The sequence below is a fragment of the Zingiber officinale genome, chromosome 2A, assembly GCF_018446385.1.
Source record: "Zingiber officinale cultivar Zhangliang chromosome 2A, Zo_v1.1, whole genome shotgun sequence".
Lineage (NCBI taxonomy): Eukaryota > Viridiplantae > Streptophyta > Magnoliopsida > Zingiberales > Zingiberaceae > Zingiber > Zingiber officinale.
The window spans coordinates 22558846-22568913 of NC_055988.1; the positions used below are offsets into that span (position 1 = coordinate 22558846).

At 37.2% G+C, this 10068-nt stretch overlaps 4 non-coding genes across 4 annotated transcripts; all 4 read left to right on the top strand.

Annotated features, from left to right (window-relative positions):
- Nucleotides 1-896: 896 nt before the first annotated feature.
- Nucleotides 897-1094, top strand: LOC122044823. The gene has a single exon (XR_006129821.1). It is a non-coding gene; the product is annotated as a U2 spliceosomal RNA (small nuclear RNA).
- Nucleotides 1095-3662: 2568 nt separating this feature from the next.
- On the top strand, nt 3663-3859 carry LOC122044641. Its single transcript, XR_006129672.1, has one exon. It is a non-coding gene; the product is annotated as a U2 spliceosomal RNA (small nuclear RNA).
- Nucleotides 3860-6610: 2751 nt separating this feature from the next.
- On the top strand, nt 6611-6809 carry LOC122044653. The gene has a single exon (XR_006129681.1). It is a non-coding gene; the product is annotated as a U2 spliceosomal RNA (small nuclear RNA).
- A 2773-nt stretch (nt 6810-9582) lies between these two features.
- LOC122044689 lies at nt 9583-9780 on the top strand. Its single transcript, XR_006129710.1, has one exon. It is a non-coding gene; the product is annotated as a U2 spliceosomal RNA (small nuclear RNA).
- Nucleotides 9781-10068: the final 288 nt, after the last annotated feature.

Sequence of the window (10068 nt, forward strand, 5' to 3'; positions counted from 1 at the left end):
TATATTTTCACTCGGAAGGAGCTTAATCTTCGACAGAGGAGATGGATGGAGTTCTGAAGGACTACGATTGTACCATTAGCTACCACGGGAAAGCTAATGTGGTTGAATGCACTCGGAAGAAGTCGGAGGACTTTGGCTTGCCAAGGACTTGATCACGGACTTGATTGAGTTTCTGAGTTAGATCTTGAGGCGAGGACCGAGCAAGGTATTCTTGTTACTATGGTTGCTCGATCGTCGATCGGACGAGGATCGAGAGCGCCGATGATCAGCATTTGCGGTTTATTAGCGATCGAGATAGCTTCCGAGCGAGTTTACGAGACGAGGAGGTATTATATTCTTCAGGCGGATTATGCGTACCTCGGTCTCATCCGGTCTTCAGAGCCGCTTGAGAGGCACCGTTCTCGATTGCGATCCATCGGTAGGACCCGTATGTATCGAGACTTGAGGCGTTCCTATTGGTGGAACGGCATGAAGAAAGACATCGCAGATTTCGTAGCTAGGTGCCTTGTTTGTCAGCAGGTGAAGGCTGAACACCAGAGACCTGCAGGATTACTTCAGCGGATTCCTATTCCTGAGTGGAAGTGGGATCACATTACCATGGACTTTGTGGTAGGGTTGCCGAGGACACGACGAGGTCATGACGCGATTTGGGTAATCGTTGATCGATTAACCAAATCAGCGCACTTCTTAGCGATCCGGAGGACTGATTCCCTAGATCGATTGGCAGATCTGTATTGCTGGGATCGATTGGCCGAGTGTGAATTTTTAGTACGAGCTCCAAAAAATTCCCGGAAAATTTCCAAAAATTCCGAAAAATTCCCTTATTAATATTCGCCTATTTTCCGGTATTTTACAACTAGTGCTATAAAAGAAGAGGCTATGGCACTTTCTCATTCATACCTTTCTCGGCCTTTTGGCTAAAATCAAGTGTAGTATCTGTTCTTATCAGTTTAATATCTGATACGTGGACCATTGGTTCACTATGATATTAAATTAATTTTTATTTCGGGGAGAGATCATTACAGTAGCTTGCTATTGGATCCTTCGCGTGTCATCCATGTGTTGCACTATTGTAAGGGTTCGACGTACGCGACCAAGATAAATTAAAATTTTATATTAAATTAAGTTTTTTTAAATTATTAATTATAGTGCAAGAAATTAAATCTTAAAATTTTATATATTTAAAAATAAATACAAAACACATAAAAATAATTGAATTTTTTACTGAATTAATTATTAATGTTCAGTTAATGAATAAGAAATTTTAAAATTAGAATTGAATAAATTGATGTTTTCTTAGATTAAATTTTGAAATAATTTAATTAGGTCCTTCAATTTAATCGAAATAACTTAATTAGTGTGATTTTTTTTTTAATTTGGTAAGAAAAAATGATTTTACTCCGCCGAAGAAACATAAATCACGTACCAAACAACTTTCTAATAGAGAAAATTCAAGTATTCAACTTACTAATCCTGGGATGGTCAATCCAACCGTAAAAGTTTTCCACCGGTCCATCAATCCACTGTTCTTAGATCAATCGTCCATTAGAGAAAATTCATTCGTTAATTCATCGAGATTTAAACTCAATCCTTAAATATTTGGGAAATTAAAACAAGTGCCTTACCGTGGTACTATTACACAAGAACAACCTTATTTATTGTTTGAAACTTGTTCAACTATTTATTAAATTTAATTATTTTATTTTATTTTATTTATTTAACATGTTTATAAAAAAGTTATTGATGATCATTATTCACCAACATGCTTGTTCAAATTTATTCGTAAGGTATTGAAATTGTGTTGTATTGAACGAACAAAAATAATTCCTTATTAAATTGAACACCAATCTTATTTTTGAACAAATGGTTCATTTACCGCCCTATCCAGCACGCTTGGGATATGCAACGAGGGCACAATGATAGGGCACACATGGGATGTGTACCGAGAGCACAATGTTGTTACCATCTCGATGATCTTGAACCAACTCCAGACCAATGCTTTGGATAAATAGGCTCGCTCAGTCAAACTGATAAATGGATCACTGAAAGAACATGCCAAATGATAGACCATGGTAAAACCCTAACCCTACAGTCTACGGAGGGCCCGATCTATAGGAGAATAACTCGAGGGGTGATTAGCTTGCGGGTTAGATTAAGTAACATGTTAAGGCACTTTCATACCAGGAAGCAACATAGTTGGGAAAGTAGGCAACAAAGTTCTTTAATATATTTTGCAATGGGAGAAGGAAGCATAAAGGCCAGAGTAAGATTGACTTTCCACATCTCTTCCCTCCAGGCTATTGTAGGTAGATATAAAAGAAACAAAACGAGTTCAATAGGATGAACCCAGCATATCAAATGAGAACCACTAAAACATCAAGAGTAAGATGCATGAATTGAGACTTCCTCCTCAAAATATTTGATAGTACGATTGATCATGTCTGAAAATTGAAAAGAGGGCATGCTGGCAATGGTGACTTGGTTATTGACTGGAATAAGACCTTTTACTATGAGAAAAAGTTTTCCTTTGATCTCGCAAACACAAAAACAAGTAAAAAAAAATATTAGTGCCCAGAAATCAGGGGAAGTCTTTGGCGATAGCCCTCTGATGTTAATGACGGAAAGCCTCAGCGAGTGGCGGCATGAGCCAAGCCACCGGCCAAATCGGAGACAAACTCCGTTGGTGTCCCTCAAGGCCTACGACGTCGGCAATTGGCGAAGTTCGTGACATGGACGCTATCTTTCCATGTGTTGGCAGCGGGCAACAAATTCGACCAGAAACAAGGAAGGGATTTTAAGCAGGAGATTTGTCATCCATTTATAACTAACTATGTGCTCTGATACCATTGTTGATACTCTAAATGCATGAATCAAAACGAATTAAAATGGTAAACACTTACAACGATCTCCCGCAGATCTGCAATCGGCGAAGATTGGATTTGCGGTCGGAAGAGCAATCATAGGATTGGAATGCTCTCCACAATTCCACGAACCAAATCCCACCATCTCAGATGTTCTGCTCAGTCTCTCGTTGTCTCTTTCTCTACACCGTGAATCGTCTCCCATGATCCTTGGACGCACCCCTTATAAAGGGAAATAACCCAAGGATATGATGGGCTTTTCCATTATGAGTAGTGGGGAATGTGGGCATGTTCCCACGTTCCCATTTCCTATAGGATCGACATCTGAAGTCGACTAGTGACGAGATGAGCGAATCGGGGGATCAAACCCACAGACAACTTCGGTGAAAAATTTGAACAACTTACGAGGGAGTGAGATGGAGAGAGGGTGACCGACGGACGAGAGGCCCTGCTCGTCGACGCAGCTGCAGCGGCGAAGCAACAAATCTTAACTAGCTCCAGAACAAAATCGCAAGCAACAAGACTCTTCTTTCTTTCCGTGGCCAAGGAGAAGGAGACATGAGAAAGATCACGGTTTGTAGTGTACTCTCGCCTCTTCTGAAAAAAAAACTCTAATGGTCATTTAGACCAGGTGGAGTTGTACTCTCGCCTCTATTTACAAACAAAAAAAAACTGCAATGACCTTTTATACTAGATGGAGTTTACATGTTAGAGTTTAGAATTTAGTCCCATATCTTTTGTTTTTAATTGATGGAGTGGAACTAGTGCTATAAAAGAAGAGGCTATGACACTGTCTTATTCATACCTTTCTCGGCCTTTTGGCTAAGATCAAGTGTAGTATCTGTTCTTATCAGTTTAATATCTGATACGTGGATCATTGGTTCACTATGATATTAAATTAATTTTTCTTTGGGGAGGGATCATTACAGTAGCTTGCTACTGGATCCTTTGCGTGTCGTCCCTATGTTGCACTATTGTTGGGGTTTGGCGCACCCGACCAAGTTAAATTAAATTTTTATATTAAATTAAGTTTATTTTTAAATTATTAATTACAATATATGAAATTAAATCTTAAAATTTTATATATTTAAAAATAAATACAAAACACATAAAATAATTGAATTTAATGAATAAGAAATTTTAAAATTAGAATTGAATAAATTGATGTTTTCTTAGATGAAATTTTGAAATAATTTAATTAAAATTTTAAATTTATTAAGTTATTCAATTGAATTGGAATAACATAATTAGTGTGGTTTATTTTTTTAATTTGGTAAGAAAAAAGGATTTTCCTCCGCCCAAGAAAGATAAAACACATTCCAAACAACTTTCTAATAGGGAGGACATTTAATCCTTAGGGAATAAAACATGTAAAACACTTGTATCACTCGAATACCAATTTGGCTACACCGTGGGGGTAGAGTTTGGTTCAAGTTTGGCTTGAGGTTGGTTCGTTTAAATGTTATCAAGTTCTCAATTGAATTGGTATCAAGTACTCAACTTTCGCTGACTAATCCTGGGATGGTCAATCCAGCCATAAAAATTTCCCACCGGTCCATCAATCCAATGTTCTTAGATCAATAGTCCATTAGGGAAAATTCATCCGTTAATTCACCGAGATTTAAACTCGATCCTTAAATATTTGGGAAACTAAAAGTGTCTTATCATGGTACTATTACACAAGAACAACCTTATTTATTGTTTGAAACTTATTCAATTATTTATTAAATTTAATTATTTTATTTTATTTAACATGTTTATAAACAAGTTATTGATGATCATTATTCACCAATATACTTGTTCAAATTTATTCATAAATTTTTGAAGCATGTCCAATTAATTAAAATAGTGTTGTATTGAACGCACATAAATAATTTCATATTAAATTGAACACCAAACTTATTTTTGAACCATTGGTTCATTTACCGCCTTATCTGGCTTGCTTGGGATATGCAACGAGGGCACAATGATAGGGCACGCTTGGGATATATACCGAAAGCACAATGTTGATACCATCTCGATGATCTTGAACCAACTCCAGACCAATGCTTTGGATAAATAGTCTCGCTCAGTCAACCTGACAAGTAAATTGTTCGGTCTCACTGAAAGAACATGCCAAATGAAAGACCATGGGAAAACCCTAACCCTACGGTCTATGGAGGGCCCAAACTATAGGAGAATAACTCGAGGGGTGATTAGCTTGTGGGTTAGATTAACTAACATGTTAAGGCGCTTTCATACCTGGATGCAACAGAGTTGGGAAAGTAGGCATCAAAGTTCTTTAATATATTTTGCAATGGGAGAAGGAAGCACAAAGGCCAAACTAAGATTGACATTCCACATCTCATCCCTCCAGGCTATTGCAAGTAGATATAAAAGAAACAAAACGAGTTCGATAGGATGAACTCAGCATAGCAAATGAGAACCACCAAAACCACAAGAGTAAGATACATGAATTGAGACTTCCTCCTCAAAATATTTGACAATACAATTGATTATGTTTAACAATTGAAAAGAGGGCATGCTGGCAATGGTTACTTGGTTATTGATTGGAATAAGACTTTTTACTATGAGAAAAAGTTTTCTTTTGATCTCGCACACACTAAAACAAGCAAAAAAAAAAATGTTAGTGACCAGAAACCAGGGGAAGTCTTTGGCGATAGCCCTTCGACGCTAATGACGCAAAGCCTCTGCAAGTGGCGGCCATGAGCACAACCACCGACCAATATCAGAGCAAACTTTGTGGGTGTTCCTCAAGGCCTACGACGTCGGCAATTGGGGAAGTTTGCGACATGGACGTTATCTTTCCATGTGTTGGCAGCAGACAACAAAATCGATCGGAGCGGTAGGAAAAGAGAGCAAAAGGAAGGGGTAGAAATTTTAAGCAGGAGATTTGTCATGCATTTATAACTAACTATGTGATATGATACCATTGTTGATACTCTAAATGCATGAATCAAAACGAATTAAAATGGTAAACACTTACAACAATCTCCCACAGATCTACAATCGACAACGATTGGACTTGCTGCCGGAAGAGCAATCATAGGATTGGAAAGCTCTCCACAATTCCACGAACAAAATCTCACCGTCTCAGATATTCTTCTCACTCTCTCATTGTCTCTTTCTCTACACTGTGAATCATCCGCCATGATCCTTGGACGCACCCCTTATAAAGGAAAATAACTCAATGATATAATGGACTTTTCCATTAATTGTAGTGGAGAACGTGGGCATGCTCCTACGTTCCCATTTCCTATAGGATCGACATCTGAAGCCGACTAGTGACGAGCTGAGCGAATCGGGGGATCAAACCTACAGACACCTTAGGCAAAGAATATGATCAGCTTACGAGGGAGCGAGGCGGAGAGAGGTTGACTGACAGAGGAGATGTCCTGCTTGTCGACGCAGCTACAGCGGCGAAGCAACAAATCTAAACTGCCTCCAGAACAAAATCACAAGCAACAAGACTCTCCTTTCTTTTCCGTGGCCAAGGAGAAGGAGACGTGAGAAATATCACGGTTTGCAGTGTACTCTCGCCTCTTCTTAAAAAAAAAACTCTAATGGCCATTTATACCAGGTGGAGTTGTACTCTCGCCTCTATTTACAAACAAAAAAAACTGTAATGACCTTTTATACTAGGTGGAGTTTAGAGTTTAGGGTTTAGAATTTAGTCCCATATCGTTTGTTTTTGATTGACGGAGTGGAACTAGTGCTATAAAAGAAGAGGTTATGGCACTTTCTCATTCATACCTTTCTCGGCCTTTTGGCTAAGATCAAGTGTAGTATCTGTTCTTATCAGTTTAATATCTGATACGTGGACCATTGGTTCACTATGATATTAAATTAATTTTTTATTTTGGGGAGGGATCATTACAGTAGCTTGCTATTGGATCCTTCGCGTGTCATCCCTGTGTTGCACTATTCTAGGGGTTCGACGCACCCGACCAAGAAAAATTAAATTTTTATATTAAATTAGGTTTTTTTAAAATTATTAATTATAGTGCAAGAAATTAAATCTTAAAATTTTATATATTTAAAAATAAATACAAAACACATAAAAATAATTGAATTTTTTTATTGATTAAATTATTATTTTTCATTTAATGAATAAGAAATTTTAAAATTAGAATTGAATAAATTGATGTTTTCTTGGATGAAATTTTGAAATAATTTAATTAAAATTTTATTAGGTTATTCAATTTAATCGAAATAACTTAATTAGTGTGGTTTTTTTTTAATATGGTATGAAAAAATGATTTTACTCCGCCCAAGAAAGATAAATCACGTACCAAACAACTTTCTATAATAGGGAGGACATTTAATTAATCTGTAGGGAATAAAACAGGTAAAACACTTGTATCATCCGAATACCAATTTGGCTACATCGTGGGGTAGAGTTTAATTCAAGTTAGGCTTGAGGTTGGCTTGTTTAAATGTTATGAAGTTCTCAATTGAATCAGTATCAAGAATTCAACTTTCACTAACTAATCCTGGGATGGTCAATCCAGCCATAAACATTTTCCACCGGTCCATCAATCCAGTGTTCTTAGATCAATCGTCCATTAGAGAAAATTCATCCGTTAATTCACCGAGATTTAAACTCGATCCTTAAATATTTGGGAAACTAAAAAAGTGCCCTACCATTGTACTATCACACAAGAACAAACTTATTTATTGTTTGAAACTTATATAATTATTTATTAAATTTAATTATTTTATTTTATTTTATTTATTTAACATGTTTATAAAAAAGTTATTGATGAGTATTATGCACCAATATACTTGTTCAAATTTATTCATAAGTTTTTGAAGCATGTCCAATTAATTAAAATTGTGTTGTATTGAATGAACATAAATAATTCCATATTAAATTGAGCACCAAACTTATTTTTGAACCATTGGTTCATTTACTGCCCTATCCGGCACGCTTGGGATATGCAACGAGGGCAGAATGATAGGGCACACTTGGGATGTGTACCGAGAGCACAATGTTGTTACCATCTCGATGATCATGAACTAACTCCAGACCAATGCTTTGGATAAATAGGCTCGTTCAGTCAAACTGATAAATAGATCACTGAAAGAACAGGCCAAATGAAAGACCATGGGAAAACCCTAACCCTACGGTCTACGGAGGCCCGAACTATAGTAGAATAACTCGAGGGGTGATTAGCTTGCGGGTTAGCTTAACTAACATGTTAAGGCGCTTTCATACCAGGAAGCAACAGAGTTGGGAAAGTAGGCAACAAAGTTCTTTAATATATTTTGCAATGGGAGAAGGAAGCACAAAGGCCAAAGTAAGATTGACTTTCCACATCTCATCCCTCCAGGCTATTGCAAGTAGATATAAAAGAAACAAAACGAGTTCAATAGGATGAACCCAACATATCAAATGAGAACCACCAAAACCTCAAGAGTAAGATGCATGAATTGAGACTTCCTCCTCAAAATATGTGACAGTACGATTGATCATGTCTGAAAATTGAAAAGAGGGCATGCTGGCAATGGTGACTTGGTTATTGATTGGAATAAGACTTTTTACTATGAGAAAAAGGTTTCCTTTGATCTCGCACACACTAAAACATGCAAAAAAAATGTTAGTGCCCAGAAACCAGGGGAAGCCTTTGTCGATAGCCCTCCGATGCTAACAACGCAAGGCCTCTGCGAGTGGCGGCCATGAGCACAGCCACCGCCTAAATCAGAGGCAAACTCCGTGGGTGTCCCTCAAGGCCTAAGACGTCGACAATTGGGGACGTTCGCAACATGGACGCTATCTTTCCATGTGTTGGCAACAGGAAACAAAATCGATCGGAGCGACAGCAAACAAGAGCAAAAGGAAGGGGTAGCAATTTTAAACAGGAGATTTGTCATGCATTTATATCTAACTATGTGCTCTGATACCATTGTTGATACTCTAAATGCAAGAATCAAAACGAATTAAAATGGTAAACACTTACAACGATCTCCCACAGATCTACAATCGGCGACGATTGGACTAGCTGTCGGAAGAGTAATCATAGGATTGGAAAGCTCTCCATAATTCCACGAACCAACCCACCGTCTCAAATGTTCTCCTCACTCTCTTGTTGTCTCTTTCTCTACACCGTGAATCGTTCCCCATGATCCTTGGATGCACTCCTTATTAAGGAAAATAACCCAAGGATATAATGGACTTTTCCATTAAGAGTAGTGGGGAATGTGGACATGTTCCAACGTTCCCATTTCCTATAGGATCGACATCTGAAACTGGCTAGTGACGAGCCGAGCGAATCGAGGGATCAAACCCACAAACAGCTTCGCCGAAGAATTTGATTAGTTGATGAGGGAACGAGGCGGAGAGAGGGCGATCGACGGAGGAGATGTCCTTCTTGTCGACGCAGCTGCAGCGACGAAGCAACAAACCTTAACTGCCTCCAGAACAAAATCGCAAGCAACAAGACTCTCCTTTCTTTTCTGCGGCCAAGGAGAAGGAGACGTGAGAAAGATCACGATTTGCAGTGTACTCTCACCTCTTCTTAAAAAAAACTCTAATGGCCATTTAGACCAGGTGGAGTTGTACTCTCGCCTCTATTTACAAACAAAAAAAAAACTGTAATGACCTTTTATACTAGATGGAGTTTAGAGTTTAGGGTTTAGAATTTAGTCCCATATCATTTGTTTTGGATTAACGGAGTGGAACTAGTGCTATAAAAGAAGAGGCTATGACACTTTCTCATTCATACCTTTCTCGGCCTTTTGGCTAAGATCAAGTGTAGTATCTGTTCTTATCAGTTTAATATCTGATACGTGGACCATTGGTTCACTATGATATTAAATTAATTTTTATTTTGGGGAGGGATCATTACAGTAGCTTGCTATTGGATCCTTTGCGTGTCATCCCTTTGTTGCACTATTGTAGGGGTTCGGCGCACCCGACCAAGTTAAATTAAATTTTTATATTAAATTAAGTTTATTTTTAAATTATTAATTACAATATATGAAATTAAATCTTAAAATTTTATATATATAAAAATAAATTTAAAACACATAAAATAATTGAATTTAATGAATAAGAAATTTTAAAATTAGAATTGAATAAATTGATGTTTTCTTAGATGAAATTTTGAAATAATTTAATTAAAATTTTAAATTTTATTATGTTATTCAATTTAATCGAAATAACTTAATTAGTCTTTTTTTAATTTGGTAAGAAAAAATGATTTTA